Source organism: Colossoma macropomum, unplaced genomic scaffold, assembly GCF_904425465.1.
Source record: "Colossoma macropomum unplaced genomic scaffold, Colossoma_macropomum, whole genome shotgun sequence".
Lineage (NCBI taxonomy): Eukaryota > Metazoa > Chordata > Actinopteri > Characiformes > Serrasalmidae > Colossoma > Colossoma macropomum.
The window spans coordinates 15,866,423-15,884,834 of NW_023494801.1; the positions used below are offsets into that span (position 1 = coordinate 15,866,423).

The window sequence follows — 18,412 nt, forward strand, 5'->3', positions numbered from 1 at the left end:
AAATGAAGTAAAATGAATAAAATGCAGATATTTTGGCACAGTGACCCAGCATGTTCTGCTCTTCTGGAGTACAATAAATACATCATGAAACATCAGTTTGAAATATCGGCCAGATCTTAAGATCTGTTAAATCCCAATAATTTTTTGAACGCAATTATCTGCTGACACTGATATAATTACAATACTATTATCCATCCCTAATTTAAATAGGGACAAAAATCAACACAAAAGTTATACATCAAGACTAACAAATCTTTTATACTTTTATGTTTTCACAATTTAAGGAATTGGTTAAAATAATTTTCCCACTACAAAAATGGAAATTTTGTGTGCGTGTGTGTGTGTGTGTGTGTGTGTGTGTGTGTGTGTAGCTGATTGAGTGCACTTGTAGTCTCTTGTTCCATAGTGACTTGAATGTTTCAGATTCAGCACTGTTTGTTATCTTATGTCCAAGTTCAGGATGTGATGGTCCTGCAATGTACAGTTAAATGTTTTCACTTGCAGGAGCATGCTGGAAACAGTTCCTTCACTCATAATGCTCTGAGTCTTAAGTACAAGCTGGACAACGAGTTTGAGCTTGTGTTTGTGCTAAGTGTTTTGCTAGAAAAGAATTTACAGCATTACAGTAATCTGAAAGCCATTTCTGTCCGCAATTGTATCCATTGCTTAAGAGTCTCCCACCATATGTCTTGTGGTTCTCCTAATTTAGGTGGGATTTCAAAAATTCCTGTCACTCAAATACGTGGACAAGTTCATAGATGATGTTCAGCTTCACTTCAGAAATCGCTATAAAAATGAGTTGGAATAGAAGGGTGCTCTGAAGTTTTTGATAAATTGTTCTGAGTTTGAGGATGACTTCAACAGACTTCTTCGGTAAGACTCTTCTGAGGATTAGAAAGCAAGCAGGCTGGTCACCACCATTGATATAATTCAGCTGGTACTTCAGGGGCTGTATTACAGAAACATCCTAATTCTGAAATCTTATCTACCACCCTGTTCCAAATGTTTGTGCAAAATGTAAATAAAAACAAAATGCAATGATGTGCAAATCATTTAAATGCTATATTTTATTGATAGTAGTACAAAGACAACGTATCAAATGTTGAAACTGGGAAATTTTATTGTTTTTGAAAATTATATGGGCAAAACCAGTATTGGATTGCTGTGATCTGCGGGCCCTCAGGCAGCACAGCACTAAAAACAGACATGATTCTGTAGTGGACACTGCATGGGCTCAGGAACACTTTTGAAAACCACTGTCTGTGAACACAGTTTGCCGCTGCATCCACAAATGCAAGTTAAAACTGGACCATGCAAAGAAGAAACCATATGTTAACAGGATCCAGAAATGCCACCACCTTCTCTGGGCCCGAGCTCAATTAATTTGGACTCAGGTGAAGTGGAAAAGTGTCCTGTGATCCGATGATTTCAAATTTGACTTTTTTTTAAATCTTGCAAGCCATCCAGCTTGTTATCAATGCACAGTTTAAAAGCCGGCACCTGTGATGATATGGGGGTGGATTAGTGCACATGGCATGAGTGACTTGCACATCTGTGAAGGCAACATTAATGCTGGACAATATATGTAGGTATTGGAGCAACCTATGCTGCCATCCAGACAACATCTTTTTCAGGAATGGTCCTGTTTATTTTAGCAAAACAATACCAAGCCACATTCTGCACATATTACAAAAGCATGGCTCCTTAGTAAAAGGCACTAAACTGGCCTGCTTTCAGTCCGCATCTGTCACTCATTGAAAGCATTTGGCTCCGAACTGTTGAACAGCTTAAATCCTGTATCAATGAATGGGACACAATTTCACCTTCCAAACTACAGCAATTGGTCTTTTCAGTTCTTAGAAGCTTACAGAGTGCTGTTAAAAAGGTGATGCAGCACAGTCGAAGACATGCCCCTGACCTTTTTTGAACCGTGTGGCTGGCATCATATTCAAAAAGGGCATATATTTTTTGAGAAACAATAAAATTTCTTAGTTGATATGTTGTTTTGGTACTATTATCAATTAAATATAGGGTTTAAATAATTTGGACATCATTGCATTCTGTTTTTATTTACATTTTGCACAGTTTCCAACTTTTTTGAAAACGGGGTTGTATTTAGTCACCATGACCACTTAAGTTAAAACTGAATTTAGGACATTAGCTATTACAGAAGTACATTTCCCAAGTTCATTATCTTATCCTAATGCCAGTATTATAGAAGTATCCTAACTTTACGAAATCTCCTATCTTCTAACTAACATCTGCTTTAAGCTTCCATTTTTACAATTTGCTGTTCTATTGAAAATGCAGTGTTACCATGTTTACAACACAGTGACAAGTACCATAACAAGATCATTAGCATTAATTTGCGTATTCTTGTTTTTCATATTGCAAAACTTATATTGATTACAACTTGACACATGAAATATTGCAGCAGTGGTGGAAAATAATGAATAGACTGAGTTGAACATATGATTGTGTATTAGGAGAAATAGCGTGGTGCACAGGGATAACATGCTACTAGAGTTTGGCCTTGATAAATGGAAACTGAAACTGGAGAGTGGTGCTAACAGCAGAGGGCAGCCACAGTTGCAGAATTATTAGCTTTTCTGACCGAGGTTACTAAACCTCCAGTTCATTCTTCTTAAAAAAAGAACACCTGTCCAGCAGACTTACATTTCTGTTATTTCAATCATGTGTCTTCTCAGCTGTGTGCATATCATCGGCTGCTTAGTAACAGACATGATATAATTGAGTATTTACATTAATTGAATAATATAGGATTTCCTAACTTCATATAAGATATTATAATAAAAGATATAATTCCTATATTAAGATAGGATTTGCCTCTGTAGTGTAAATTTGTGAAATAGCTGGAACTAGTCGATCTTTAACTTAGGACTGATGAAAGAAAGTTTCTGTAATATGGCCACAGGAAGTTAAATTTGATTATGTTGATTAATTTTATTTGAACTGGGGGAAATGCTTTCCCAAAATGTCAAGATGCCTAAGAAAAAAATGATATGTTTATTGTTATAATTTGTGCTTAATGCTATAATTTGTGTATATCAGTGTGTGTGTGTGTGTGTGCGTGTAGAGAGGCAGAAAAGGAGTCTAAGGGAACTGTGAAGCCTATGATTAAAACTGAAGAAGGAGATAACAGCAAGAAGCAGACTGGCAAGAATAATAAACAAACAGGTTTTTTTTGTTTGTTTTCTTGTTTCTTTGTGTTTTGTCTTTTTTCTGTGAAATATTTATATTATTCCAACAGTATTTATACCCTTCCAAAATGACAATAAGTAAGGTTAAACTCTCAGTATTCATGATATAAATGTAATGCAAACATAAAATAACTGAAACAAAGTGCACTTTTTAGAACTTTGTGTAAACAGTGCAAGATTTCACTCTAATCATTTCTAAAGTAAGTTACTATGAGTTATCCATGGTTCCATCCACTGTTTATTGGACCTGGTTTCTCCATCTGAGTGACAGAAATCGTATCATGATATAAATATCATTATTATTTGCGTTGAGCATAATGCTTACTTTTAAGTCTGACTAGTATTTAAAAAATAAACCACAAATGGTGCCATATACAGTATTATAGTATACATCAGAGTAAAACTGGCCAATTTTGTCATAGAAACATTTTTCTCAAACACATAGTCTAAGATTTTCTGATGAAAGGCCTTCTAAGTATAGAAGCAGTCCTTATTTGCAAATTTGTTTGCGTTGCCTTTATATTTCTTCTGGGCTGATCCTCTTGCATAGTTATGTTGGTTTCTGTTTGTATTCCAATTTGTCTCCTCAGAAAACCATGGTACCATCTTGTCCACAAATTGGGTTTAGTAGGAAAGTAACTCCCTTTGCAGAACTTTTTTGTGATTTTATATTATCTGTGAGCTCAGTGACAATAAGGTATCTGTCAAAACAGTCTTGGAGTTACTTAATAACTGATATCCTATTTGTCTTTGCAGTTTACAGTTTTTGCTGATACAGCTAATGAACTAGCCAACAATCCTGGTGTTATTTTCTACCAGTTGTCATTATAGGTCTCATCAGAACTCCACTGGCTATAACAGGGTTCTTACAGATCCTTAAAAGGTCTTATAGAGTCTCAAAACAGATATAACAGATATTGAAAATTTCACTCTTAGAGATCTGACCTCTGCATATTTTAATGGATCAGCTAAAATAAGCCAGTTTTCAGTTTTCAGAGCCTTTTTTCTGCCACTCACCGCAAAAGACATGCTACCAAAATCAGTTACTAAATATGCTCCCGCTATCTAAATAAAAATATCCAGCCAACCGCAGTCTTGTAGTCACAACTGGCCACTGATGAACGACTAGAAGATAGCAGAACTCATAAAGTCAAACACAGTTTAAAGGTCATGCAGTCTCAAAGCATGTGTCTATGTTTTGTAACTAATTGGTTTGATTAAAATACATATTTGTATGTGCCAAATGTGACTGTTTGCACTATGTGTTGGAAATAGTCTTATTTTTGTTATGCTGAGGTCTTACAAGGTATTTGGCCCAGCTATGGACATGCTAGAGTAGTTCTAATGAACAGTGAGGGGTTGGAGAGCTTAACCATAATACCATAACACAAGAAGGAAAAGTGAGGAAGTAGGCCTTGTTTGTGAGAAACAAGCAGTAGAGCATGTTGTGCATAAAGACACACTTGAGTGGGTTGTTCTGTTCTAATAAAGAAGTGAAGAATGGAAACCAGGGCCTGTCACAAGCAGAAAAGACTAAGTGCATATTTTAAAATTATATGGGACATGCATGACTGCACATTGTGAACCTTTTCTTAAAAAGTCTCTTAACATGGCCAGATTCTCTAGAAGTAAATGTTCAAACATAAATAAAGGATGTAAAGCATTCTTTACATGGTGTAAAGAAATTTAGACAGTTTTACTGTGTCAATGTTGACAGACAGAAGGGAAAGAAGATAAAACCAGGCTCCAGCACCAGGGATCATGGTTTCAACACCGAGGATCTAGACTACAGTAAAACCAATAGCACTGGTTCCCATAGCAACCAGGGCCAAGATACCAAGGCTCCAGCTGAACCTGTTTGTATAAAGTTTTATCAAGGAAACAAAAAGAACTCTTTTTTGCTTACTTATTTGGGGTACTAGAAAGACCTGATTTGCTTCTCAGGTTTTGAATGTGAATATGTCATGTTATGCAACTGATTTCAGACTTAACCCAAAAGAAGGCAGATCAGTGCTCAGAGTACACTATTTAATTCAGAGATCATGTTCTTTTCTGGCAAACCCAGGTGGACTCTATGAAAGGTGACATGCGTGATATGGATTATGACTCCTCAGAGGAAGTGGATAAGTAAGGGGAGGAAAAAGGAGAGGAGTGAGTAGCGGTTATTAATATCAGCAGGATAGGGTGAGACCTAGTTGGAAAACGTCTAGTTTGGGACAGATTTGAAAAATATTCAATACTTAAAGCCTTATTGACTTTTAAAGCTACTGTGTATTTTTATTTTCTTTTTTTAATGAATATGTTAATGGAGACTTACTGAGTGTCCTCCCTTTAGATGTATTTAACCAACAGAACATAAGAAGGAGTGTGTCACTGCGAATAACATCATGTCTATTATTTGGTTGCAGTAGATCATTACAGCCTGGATATTTTTTGCAATAACACATAACCTCAACTTAAGAAAAAGTAAATCAAACTAGCCTTGCTGTTTCAAATATATGTTTTGAATATTGACAATTTCTTCTGCCAAAGACATAGTTCCCCCAGAACTGGTATGTGTTACTTAGCAAGTACTGGTCAACATAATGAAAAGAAAAAACATGCTTTCATCAGATATAATCCCACAGATACATTGCTTTAGGCGTTCTAGAGCCTGACCATGATATGAACATTTTGTGGCTTTTTCCCGTTTTAAGGGGCTAAAAATCTGGGGTTAAATAATCAGGCAGTCATTGGGTCTGGATGCCTTGTCTCGTAAGAAAAAATAATAAGGAAAACTAACTGTGTGTATGTGAGAGATGTGAGATAATATCATTCATGTCAGAAAATGTACTGTTTCCCATTTCAGGTATCACATGAAAGACATTTTGTGTTCAGATTCACCAGTTTAGCCTGTATCATTGTTATATAGTGATGCAAAGAGTGTTTCATAGTGAGCAGTAGGGTTCCATTTAAAAAATTTTACTCTAATTCTCATGACTGCAGCATGTCTAGATAGGAATTTTTATTGAACAATATTTATCATTTTTTCACTTTTTTATTTATATATTTTTAATATAATAATGATAATAATAATAATAATAATAATAATAATAATAATAATAATAATAATAATAATAATAATAATATATAAATATGTTTTAAATATATAAATACATATTTACTTTAATGATTTCCCTGAAAGGATATTAACCAGAACAACACATTTTTAAGTAAAAAGAAAACCTCAACAGCTGTCAGTGTCTTGTGGTAATAAGATAAAAAAAAAATATATTTTGCAAAGTATATATTTTAATAACTGCCTTATAAATACTTGGCACAGTGGCATACAAAAGTTTGGGCACCACTGGTCAAAATTTCTGTTACTGTGAATCGCTAAGCGAGTAAAAGATTTCCTAATTTCAAAAAGGCATGAAGTTGACACATTTCTTTAATATTTTAAACAAGAATACAGTGATTTGATGAAAAAAAAACAAAACAAAACAGAACACCTGATGAAAACCTTTGTGTGTTTTAACATATTTAAATATAAGGACATTTGATCTTTATTTTAACAATACTGAGAGATGGAGGTAGTAAAACTAAAATAAAACTGAATGAAATGTCTTTTAAAAATAACTAGTAAAATGTAATTAATAGAAATTATTAATAGCATTTTTCTTTTGAGGAAAAATTTAGGACACCCCCACATTTATTACTGTTTAAATGCCTAAAATTAAAATCAAGTGCACCTCATCAGCTGCAAATGTTTAGAACATCATTGGAGAGGATTTTGGAGGAGCTGGCTCAGACATTTAGTTGGGTTTGGTCTTGATTGTTAAGTGAATGTTATCACCATGGGGAGATCCAAAGAGCTCTTTGAGGCCTTCAGAAAGAAGGTTGTAGATGCATATGAGTCTGGAAAGGGATTTAAAAAGATCTCAAAACAATTAGAAATCAGCCATTCCACTGTCTGGAAAATAACTTACAAGAGGAGAACAATTATCATCTGCCAACATGGCCAGGTAAAGTTGTCCTAGCAAGTTCAGCCCAATAGCAGACCACAAGATGCGTAAAGAAGTCTCCAACAATCCTAAGATGTTATCATAGGACCTACAGGTAGCTCTTGACACAGTTGCTGTCAAAGTACATGCGTCTACCTTTAGATTGAGACTGCACAAGTTTGATTTTCATGGGAGATGTACAAGGAGGAAACCCTTGCTGTCAAAAAAAAAACAAAAAAAAAGAACATCAGGGCAAGACTATAGTTTGCCAGAGAACACCTAATCAAAGACCAGGACTTGCATGCATCTTGCAGGCACTGCTCTTTTGAGGTCTATCCACAGATTTTTGATGATATTTAGGTTGGAGGGACTGCGAGGGCCATGGCAAAACCTTTAGCTTGCTTCTCTTGAGGTAGTCCACTGTGGATTTTAGGGTGTTTAGGATCATGTTGTAGAAGTCATCCTCTTTTTATCTTCAGTTTTTTTTACAGATAGTGTGATGTTTGCTTCCAGAATTTGCTGGTATTTAATTGAATCAATTCTTCCCTCTACCAGCAAAATGTTCCCCATGCCACTGGCTAGAACATAAGCCCAAAGCATAATCGATCCACCGCCATGCTTAACAGGAGAGGTGGTTTTTTCATTAAATTCTGAAGCCTTTTTTTCTCCAAACATACTTTTGCTCATTTCAGCCAAAAAGTTCTGTTTTAGCTTCAACAGTCCACAGGACTTGTTTACAAAATGCATCAGGCTTAGATGTTCCTTTGTAAACTTCTGATGCTGAATTTTGTGGTGAGGACACTGGAAAGGTTTTATTTTGATGACTCTTCCAAGAAGGTCATATTTGCGCAGGTGTTGCTGTAGAGCACAATGCACCACCACTCCAGTCTGCTAAATTTTCTTTGTCTTCTAGAGCTCAGCTTGACCTTCACTGTTCCTGTTCACTGACATTTCTTAATTATATTATGATCTAAGGAAATGGCTACCTAAAAACATGCTTTGCTATCTTATAGCTTTCTCTTGCTTTGTGGGCATGAATTATTTAAATTTTCAGAGTGCTAGGCATCTGCTTAGAGGAGCCCGTGGCTGCTGATTGTTGGGACAAGGTTTGAGGAATTAGAATATTTATAAAGCTTTGAAATTTGCATCACTTTGCCTTTCCTAACAAGGATTGTGAGCAAGGCATACCCGTAATAAGTTTGAGACTTGGGAAAGGTTATCTGAGAAATGTCTTGGGGTGCCCAAACTTCTGCATGGTGCTCCTTTTCTTTTTTTCACTCTTAAATTGTATAAAACAAAAATAATTCACTAATCTTGCATACAATGCAAAAGAAGGTTTCATCTTTAATGTTATGTCTTTTGGAAATCAGTTCATCTTTTACTGATTTCACAGCAACAAAAAGAAAGAAAACATTAAGTTTTAGTCATTTTATTGTTTTCAGTTGGGCCCTAGTCAGAACTGTTGTTGTATAATTGTTGCTGCAAAAGTCAAAGAGGGCACCTTTTTGTTTTGATGTTGATTTGTTGTAACCCCAGTTAGAATAGCTGTGGAATGTATGCTTGCTACATCTGTTGGAGCTTGACAAGAGCAAAGGTTTTAACGTGTGTATTATGCTTCCACAGAAGCTGAAAGCTTTTTGGCGGCATGTTTGGAATGCTGAAAGGGCTAGTTGGCTTTAAGACTCTAACTCAGCAGGATATGGAGCCAGTCCTAGAGAAGATGAAGGATCACCTCATTGGTACACCAACTCCTCTTCGCTACATAGCATATGACTTTCTGAACTGTGACATACTCAGTTGTGCATTGAAAGAGATGTGAAATGAGAGAGAGCATGATTCTGCAGTTTTCTTTGTAGTCTCTTAACAGTTACTGTCAGCAGTGTTGTATGTTAGTAATGATGGGCCAAAAACACTTCTAGCAAAATTATCATAATAAGATAGTGGAGTGAGTATCAGTTTGAATGCTTCTTCTAATATTTCAAATAATCATATTGGTTAACTGGGTGTGGAGTCTACTTTCAAATGTAATAACCTCAAGTGTGTACAGGAGAAACCCTAACACTACCAGTTTTCATATTCATACAAATATGTGTCTTGGTTTCAGTTTCCCGTTAGCGTTGTTTTGTACTAAGAGCATCTTAAAGCAACACCATGTCACAATTTTACCTTAAAACAATAGCTTCAAAATCATTGTGATGGGACACTGACTCACAGTAGAGAGAATGGCCTCTGTCAATGCCACTCCAGGCTGGAACGCCTGCTATAGCACTTTGGAGAAGCAAGAAACCTCTCGCGAGAACTGCATAACGCTTTATAGCACCACATCACACATTAACAACTATACCCTCAGCTAGCTATAAGTAGAAGCTTGGAATTCTAGTTTGGACATCATAGCAGAGGCTGTGAAGAGACCAAAGAAGAAGACGTTGTAAGAGGAAGTGAGGATGAGAAAAAGAGAGAGTGATCAAGCAAGAGATCAGACAAGAGTAAATCTCGGACTGGCTTTTAGTAGTTGGCGAGAGTTGAAAGAGGAATCATTTTTAGACACTGCTAAATGGTATTTGTTAACGATCTGTGTAATGATTCTTAGCTTTCTGATGACTAAAAGGTTTTTAGTACAAGATATTTACTGGAATTGTGTTTTTAAGCTAAGAATGTAGCAGCCGACATTGCCTCTCAGCTGTGCACTTCTGTGGCCAAGAAACTGGAAGGGAAAGTCATGGGCACTTTCACCAGTGAGTACTCCTGCAGAACTCAGATTTGTCTGTACAAATCTGCTTCATACGACTAACATAATCCATTTCACTTGCATTTGCAGAGTTACCTAATGGTCCATTTTTGCCTATACTTTCTTTCAACCATTTTCCTTGTTTTTGTTTTGCTGTTTTTCTCTTTCTTTCTCTCTCTCTTCTTCCACATTTGCCCCTTTCTCTTTAGCTGTGGCCTCTACAGTGAAACAGACTCTGCAGGAATCTCTGGTGCAGATCCTGCAGCCAAAGCGGCGAGTAGACATTTTGAGAGATGTACTAGAGGCACGTGCTCAGCACAAGCCCTTTGTCATTACCTTCTGTGGGGTCAATGGAGTCGGCAAATCCACCAACCTCGCTAAGGTTAGACCACTGGTTCAACAGGGCTGTTCTTCTCTTTATCATTCATTAAAGAGAAGGCAAATGAGATTGGCTTGTTCATGATGGCAAGTATCATTATCACCTGGAAATGTCTGAGTAGACACCACCAGAACATGTCAGAGCATGTTTTCCACAAACAAAGTTGAAAGGTGCTATGAATATTGAGTGAGAGGCTAAAGAGGCTATATTTAACCCTAAACTTAACCTACAGGCTGAGCTCCTTACTTTAATCTACTTCTGAAATATGAAAGGCCTCTCAATCAATATCCATTGTACCTATCTCCAGTAACTCATTTCAGCTCAAAAAAATAGTGTTGTAAACTGGTCAGAAACTTCTAAGTTTATTTATTTATTTATTTATTTATTTATTTATTCTGTTTATTTGTTAAATAAATCACAGTTAACCTGCCTATGAAAGGTTAAAACTCACCCTGTTAATTTAGCATATAGGTTCAATTATTGCAGCCTTTTACTAGACTGGGCTGTATTGAATATGGACTACAAAATGAAAGAAAATACAGATTGCGAGACATATGATGAATTCCTGATATCGAATTCTGATCTCGTCGTTCTCAGTAAGTCAAAAAATTGGATTTGTGCCACTAACCTGATAATTTGAATGAAGCCTAAGTTGTTACATGATGAGAGCAGATTGACACAGATGAGATTGACACAGATAAATATATTATACATTTTTCCCAGCTGTCTAAAAAGTCTTGAAGTATCTTAACTGAAATAAATGCCCCTTTTGGTTTTAATCATGAACCATCTGCTTTTTTAATAAATGCTAAAACAGTAACTTAAACTTTGTTTTGCTGCTTTTAGTGTAGTGGCCTCAAGATGGTGTGGTGGGTTAACAAACTAGTGGTTTGGGCAGAAAATGTTCTTAATTTAATCTTAAGGTAAATGAATATTAATAAACTGAACAATTTGAATCTACAGATAAAACAAATTTTCTGTGAACACAGAGATTGTGATTACATGTGGTATCTGTACAGATTTCCTACTGGCTGATTGAGAATGGCTTCACTGTGCTGATTGCTGCATGTGATACTTTTCGGACAGTGAAAATATCATGATATTGAATTTTACAAATACTGCCCAAAACTAGCTTAATGTGTTGGTTTTATCATTAACATTCCACTACAGTGTACATACTTCCTCCAGTCACATTTATGTATTCAGGGTATTTTTAAAAATAATTTGTGGTGAAGTTTGAAGTTTCATGATATACTGAATATTTCCCAAAGAATCAGTTTAATTGTTCTCAGGTTGGACATTTACGCTTTTAATATTTAGTTTCAAACATATTGTCACAGATCAGACAAAACCCCAAGGAGCCACTTACCAACTTAACTCAGTTTTGAACTGCAGTAAAATGTACCTTTTCACTTTTATATTTATATGATGCTCTTTGTCTCTCTCAGCTCGTAAACACAGTTTTGATGTTGTTCTGGTTGACACGGCTGGGCGTATGCAGGATAACGCCCCACTGATGACTGCTCTGGCTAAGCTTATAGCTGTCAATACCCCAGACCTGGTGCTGTTTGTAGGAGAGGCCCTGGTGGGCAACTGTGGATCAGCTGGTAAGCTCTGCAGTCCTTCCATGAAGAATTTGTTGCTTTTTGCTTTTCAGAACATACTGTAGGTTTTGTCAGTAGAAAGTACTGTCTTCTAGGACAGTGGGTTCTCTGGGAACCCACTGACCTTTGCAGTTTCAGATATTGTGTGCCACCAACACACACCTGATCCAATTCATGAAGAGCTTGATAATTACCTGATGAACTGATTGGGTGTTGTCAGTTGATAGTTGAAACTGCAGGGTAGTGGGCGCCCAGGACTGGAATTGAAAACTGTTCTAGAATACTGAACTGCATGTTTCATTAAAAACAGGGTTAATAGAGGAGTACAGATGTCATAGCTGTTTGAGTTTGCTCTATTGTCAGGAAATTGTGAGTCTGAATCGTTATGATGCTGAGAGTCCCTGCTTAAAAGGTCCCTGGTCTACATTTTTCTTGTATTTTATTTTTTATGAGATGTCCGCATAAGATGTGCATGGGTCTACATGCTAGAAACAGTAGAAATTCATTTTTACATGACAATTTTCCAAGCTCTCTTTACTCTTTAAGATCAAACAGGCTGTTTGTTACTGTGCTTTTAATACTGACAAGTCATCACTGTTATTATCTCTGTCATCATTTACATTGTCTCAGAATTTTATGGCAAACAGACTAACAGAAATAGTCCAAAATGACACAGAATAAAATTGTTACATTAACTTCCACAGAAAATAAAAAAAATGACAATTTAGAAATTCACACTTGTGTTCATAATAATAAATCTTCATAGTGAGTAATATCTGTGTTTCTCTGCAGGTTAAATTTAACCAGGCACTGGCAGATCGCTCTATGTCTGATCACCCAAAACTCATTTAAGGCATTGTTCTCACCAAGTTTGACACTATTGATGACAAGGTAGGAGCTTTCTTTACATACTAGATATATATTTGTCTGTTTGCACATTTATTTGCTCAGTCTATAATTTGAATAGGTTTACAGTGAAGGAACAGACTGAAGCCTTTTATTTGTATGTTCTCTGTAGGTTGGTGCTGCAATTTCCATGACTTACATCAAGGTCAACCCATTGTTTTCGTGGGTACTGGACAAACATACAGTGACCTACGCAGCCTCAACACCGGAGCTGTAGTGAACGCACTTATGAAGGCCTGATTGCCTACTGATTCATCCCACAGCGCTCACTTGGATCTGGTTCTGGATAGCCAATATATTCCTCCTAGTTGTCCCTCCAACCAAGGAACAGATTTTTTTAAATGATCGAGCCCTGGAGTTTCAACCGTTGTTGCTGAATTGCCTTAGAAAATGCTATTTAACATAGCTTGGCATATAGTTCTGTTGAATTTATTGATGGACTTCTGACTGAAGAGGCTCAACTCTTATCTCGACTCTCTTAACAGGCCTTACTATAAATGATGGAAATTCTTTCCCCAAGAACATGAATATAATGTAGGATATAATGTATCTTCAGATTAGGTAAATTCAGCACTTACATTTAAGGTTTTTGTCCACTAGAGGGAAATAATGAATTGTTTTCAGAGGTTTAAATGTGACCAAGGTGTTACAGGGTTATTTGAGATGGCGTAGCTCCAGGACCAGACCCAGTGTAAGCAGTGTGGTGACTGACTTGCTTACATAGCCAACTGAAACCAGCGCTTATGAAAATCCCACTACTGCTAATGCTGGCCTTCATTCCAATCTGCTTATTACAGCAATTCACACTCTCTTGCACACAGAAAGATGAGCTTTATTCAGTCTGGGAAATGGAACATGTCTTTATTTTTTGGTAAATTGATAAGAAACATCATTATTTCTGTACTTTCTCCTTTTCTTTTTGCTCTGTATAGCAGGGCAGCCCAAGTGTTCCTCTGTTATGCTGTCTGTCCCAAACGTACAGATATGGATCAAATATAAAGGAATAATAAATCTGATGTACTCCAAAAGCATTTTTTCTATTGCTTTTCATTTCTTACCTTTTCAGTCCAATGTTATTACTGTACAGTTATACTTTGTGTTCTTGGTTCAGTTGCTGGGAATGTTGAAGAATGTCAGGTAATGTTTGTGTCCCTCAGAGAACTGCCCCCCAGAGACCTTAGCTGATCTAAAACTTTTGTTACCATAGTCCCTGTGCCAAATTCAGTACCATGATGCATTGCAATGCGTTAAGTGTCTACGTTTCTTTCTGGTACATTGCAGCTGGGTTTTTAAACATGGACAATATACACACATCTTAGCCCTCTTGCTCCAAATGCCATCTTTCCCAACTCCTAGTAATGCACAAATGATCCATTTGAATGTTGGCCTCATTAGGCCTTCAGGTGTAATTTGAAGGGTGTTTCTAGTTAACTAGGTATGAATTGCAGGAAAGTGTTCACGGTTTTTCAAAGGACGGCACTGCTACTACAACCCCATTTCCAAAAAAAAGGTGGGACACTGTGCTAAATAAAATAAAAATAGAATGCAAATGTTTTAAACCCTATAGTTAAAATATTATATGTTGAAACTGAGAAATTTTGATTTTGATGCCAGCAACAACTTTCAAAAAAGTTGGGATGGGGGCATGTTTACCACTGTGCTGCTTCACCTCTTCTTTTAACCACACTCTGTAAGCATTTGGGAACTGAGGAGACCAATTGATGTAGTTTTAAAAGTGAAATGTTTTCCATTCTTGCCTGATAAAGGTTTTCAGCTGTTCAACAGTTCAGGGGTCTCCTTTGTCGTATTTTTCATTTCATAATGCTCAAATGTTTTCAGTGGGTGACAGGTATGGACTACAGGCAGGCCAGTTAAGCACCAGGACTCTTTTACTACAGAGCCATGCTGTTGTAATATGCTGACTGTGGTTTGACAATGAATTGCTGAAATAAGCAAGGCCTTCCCTGAAAAAGACGTCGTCTGGATGCCAGCATGTTGCTCCAAAACCTGTTTGTGTCATTCAGTATTAATAGTGCCTTCACAGATGTGCAAGTCACCCATGCCATGTTCACTAATGCTCTCCATACCATCACAGATGCTGGCTTTTGGACTGTGCACTGATAACAAGCTGAATATTCCCTCTTCTCTTTAGACTGGAGGAAGCAGTGTCCATGATTTCCAAAAAGAATTTCAAATTTTGATTTGTCGGACCACAGGACACACTTTGTCTCAGTCCATCTTAAATGAGCTCAAACTAGAACAGGCAGCGGCATTGCTGGATCCCATTTGTATAGGGTTTTTTTTTTTTGCATGGTAGCGTTTTAGTTTGAATTTGTGGATGCAGTGACGAACTGTTTTCACAGACAGTGTTTTTCAGAAGTGTTTCTGAGCCCATGCAGTGAATTCCACTACAAAATCATGTCTGTTTTTAATGCAGTGCCGCCAGAGGGGCCCATGTCCCAACTTTTTTTAAACGTGTTGCTGGTATCACATTTAAAATGGCATATATTTTTCAAAAACAGTAAGATTTCTCAGTTTCAACATTTGATATGTTATCTTTGTACTATTTTGTACTATTTTCAGTTAAATATGGGGTGTAAATGATTTGCACATCATTGCATTCTGTTTTTATTTACATTCTACACAACTTCTTTGGAAATTGGGTTGTGAATGGTTTCATGTACATATTTTCGTCTTATAGTAAGAAACAATTCAGACATATCAGTGATTTTCAAAGAAGAATTTATGTAAAATATAAAATGTGCCATAATGTTTGTGCAGGCTACATCTTTGGTTTTGTTTTTATATTTTTATATTTTCGAATATGTTGAATTCAACTGTAATTGTGCAATATAATGTGCAGAAGTGTTTTCTCTGTAGAGAATGTATACTTATTTTCACTTAGAAAAACAAACAAAACATGTAATTTGGCCACATGTGCTCAAACTTTTGCATACATATATGCATACAGAAATAAAAAAAAAACAAACATGATGTTACATTTTACTATATATTTATGTTTATTTGAATGTTACATAATGTTTTTGCTGAAAACAAAATACTTTAAACAATTTTCTTGGCTGCCTAGGACTTCCAGATATTGCTGCACTGTAAATGTATTGTTTTTTGTGACATTACAACAACAATGAACTCCAAGAAGGCTGTTGGTGCAACTTACGTTTTCATACATGGACTGTACGAGCTGGGAGTGAATGGTATGTTTTGAAACATAAGCAATGATTCCAAAAGTGAGCAAAATTTGGTCTTATGATACAGATAGAGCTTTCTAGGGTAGTAGTGTACCCATATAGCCTCCAGATGGTACCAATGCTCATGCACTGTTATCTATAACAGTTATACTAATGAAAATAGTCAACAGAAATTCACAATAGACAAGGATCCATTTATTTGAATACAAAGTTAAACTTGTATAAATATGTATAAATTATTAATTGATTTTTAAAAGCAGTATCTCCAAAATCCTTCAAGGCATTACGTATTTTTAAATCAAAATAACTAAATAAAATATATCTAGAACAAATCTTAAGCTCTCAGTTTATTGCGCAAGGCTATCTAATGGTTTTACCATTTGATTCTATAAAAACTGTGCCCCAAACTGACCAGAGTAAACATCTCAGTCAGTGGGCATGACTACATTAATATCATGCCTGGTCTTGGATGCTCACCTAGTATCTAAATGAAACTAAAGAGCAAAATCTAAGTGACTTAATTATGTAAAGCATGTGAAACGCAAAAAGCTGTCCATAACAAATGAACAGTATACATTTCTGCCTCTGTGTTGTTTGGTAAAACTTTACAAAAACTTCACAAAATGAAAACCTGGTCCATTAAATTTCTAGAGAGGGTCAGTCAGTCATCTCTCTCCATGTGCAAATTAAACTTCCAACACCGATATGGGCTGGTTTTCCCAAAAGCATCTTTGCCCAAATGTGATCCTTAAATAGTGGCATCACTGTGAACACTCTCTCTACCTCTCTCTAACACTAAGATGCTTTTGGGAAACTGGGCCCTGACTGGCTGCAAAATGGAGTCCAAGACCCTTAGCTGGCCACAGGAGGGTGCTAGAGGGCTACAAAAGGAGAAAAATGAAAAGGTGTGCAGAAGTACACTGTAAACTAGGAGAGTCCTGGACAACCTTAGGGTAGCACAGTTTAGTGATTTCCCCCATTCAAATATACCTGATTCAGCCATGGAGATAACCTGGAGAGAATCATCATTTGTGCCAATTTATTTCAAAAATAAGTACCAGGACCACAAGGCTGTACAACTCTCCTCTACGGTAGACACTAGACCCACACAAACTACCCCACGGCCCCACATAAAATAACACATGCAACACATTTACACGTCAACTAACATCACCGCTTACACTACAAAAATTTAAGTTTCTCCTACTGCAAGCGCAATGCCTCCCGAGAGCCTCTTCAAATAGCCGCTTTACATGGCCACACCTCCCGCGCTCCTACAGCTAGTGATCGGTTGTCTAAATGCTATTTTTTATTGTTGCAGTTTTGTGGTACCATTTTGATATCAAGAAAGCTGCAGTGGTGCTGTCCGATTTATCTCAGCAAAGCTGTCTCTGTGGGTAGGAACTGTTTTATAGCAGGGTGTTCACACCTTCCCAACTTTCACCTCTCATTGCTTCCTAGCAGCTCAGCACAGAGATCCAACAGTTTCCTAGCTAATCTGATAACAAAATTAAAGGGATTAGCAAGAGTTTAGTCAGGACCACTATGTCAAAGAGAATATTTGTTTCTGTTTGCAGTAGGTTATATTTGGCGGTATGGCTCACGTCTGGGACATCCCTGCCCTTCCATGTGCATAATTGCAAAGTCTAAGGCAGGGATAGCAGCAAAGGAAACCCCCATGGGGCAGAGAACAGAGCAGGCACCAATGACAACATGACATTGATCAACTCAGACACAGCATGAAGGAAGAGGCGGGGTGGAAGAGGGTTGCAAAGTGGCTTAAATAAGCACCCTGACAAATTTAGCCAATCGTATGCATGCAGGTGATTGTGACAGCTCAGCTGATTGAGATCAGCTGATAACAGCTGCTGATCTGACATTGTGGTCAGAGCTTGACTTTGTGGCCTGCCTGAACTATGCTCAATTTGTTTGATTATATTAATGAAATTATATATATTTGAGTCAATTTAAATGGCCACTAAAGAGCCAGCAGAAAGAGGCTATGATGTATTTGTGTATTAATGCATCTTACAACTGAGCTGCATTGTGCTTGTAATCTGATTTGATTTGTAGATAAGCATTTTAGCTTAAAATAACATAATTTTAGCAGATATGGTAAGTATAGGTTGTACGTCAAAAAGTCTGTCCCAAATGCATTTAAACCTAGCACTCTTAGGGTCTCTTGGTCTTGTTAATGTCACCAAAGTGTGAAATTCGAGGAATTTGCAGCACAAAAAGGCATTTTTTGGGACCTGTCAGTTGCTTTATGTGGCCTTTCCACCAGCACAAAAATTTGAGCCAATGATATGAGCTGTAAATTTCACACAACTCACCACGATAGAAATGTAGAAAAAGTATTATTAACAGTGCCGACTGACTGAT

The 18,412-nt window shown here is 36.8% G+C and overlaps 1 pseudogene; it reads left to right on the forward strand.

The window, feature by feature from the left end:
* Positions 1-465: 465 nt before the first annotated feature.
* On the forward strand, positions 466-13,061 carry LOC118821761 (annotated as a pseudogene).
* The last annotated feature ends 5,351 nt before the right edge of the window (positions 13,062-18,412 follow it).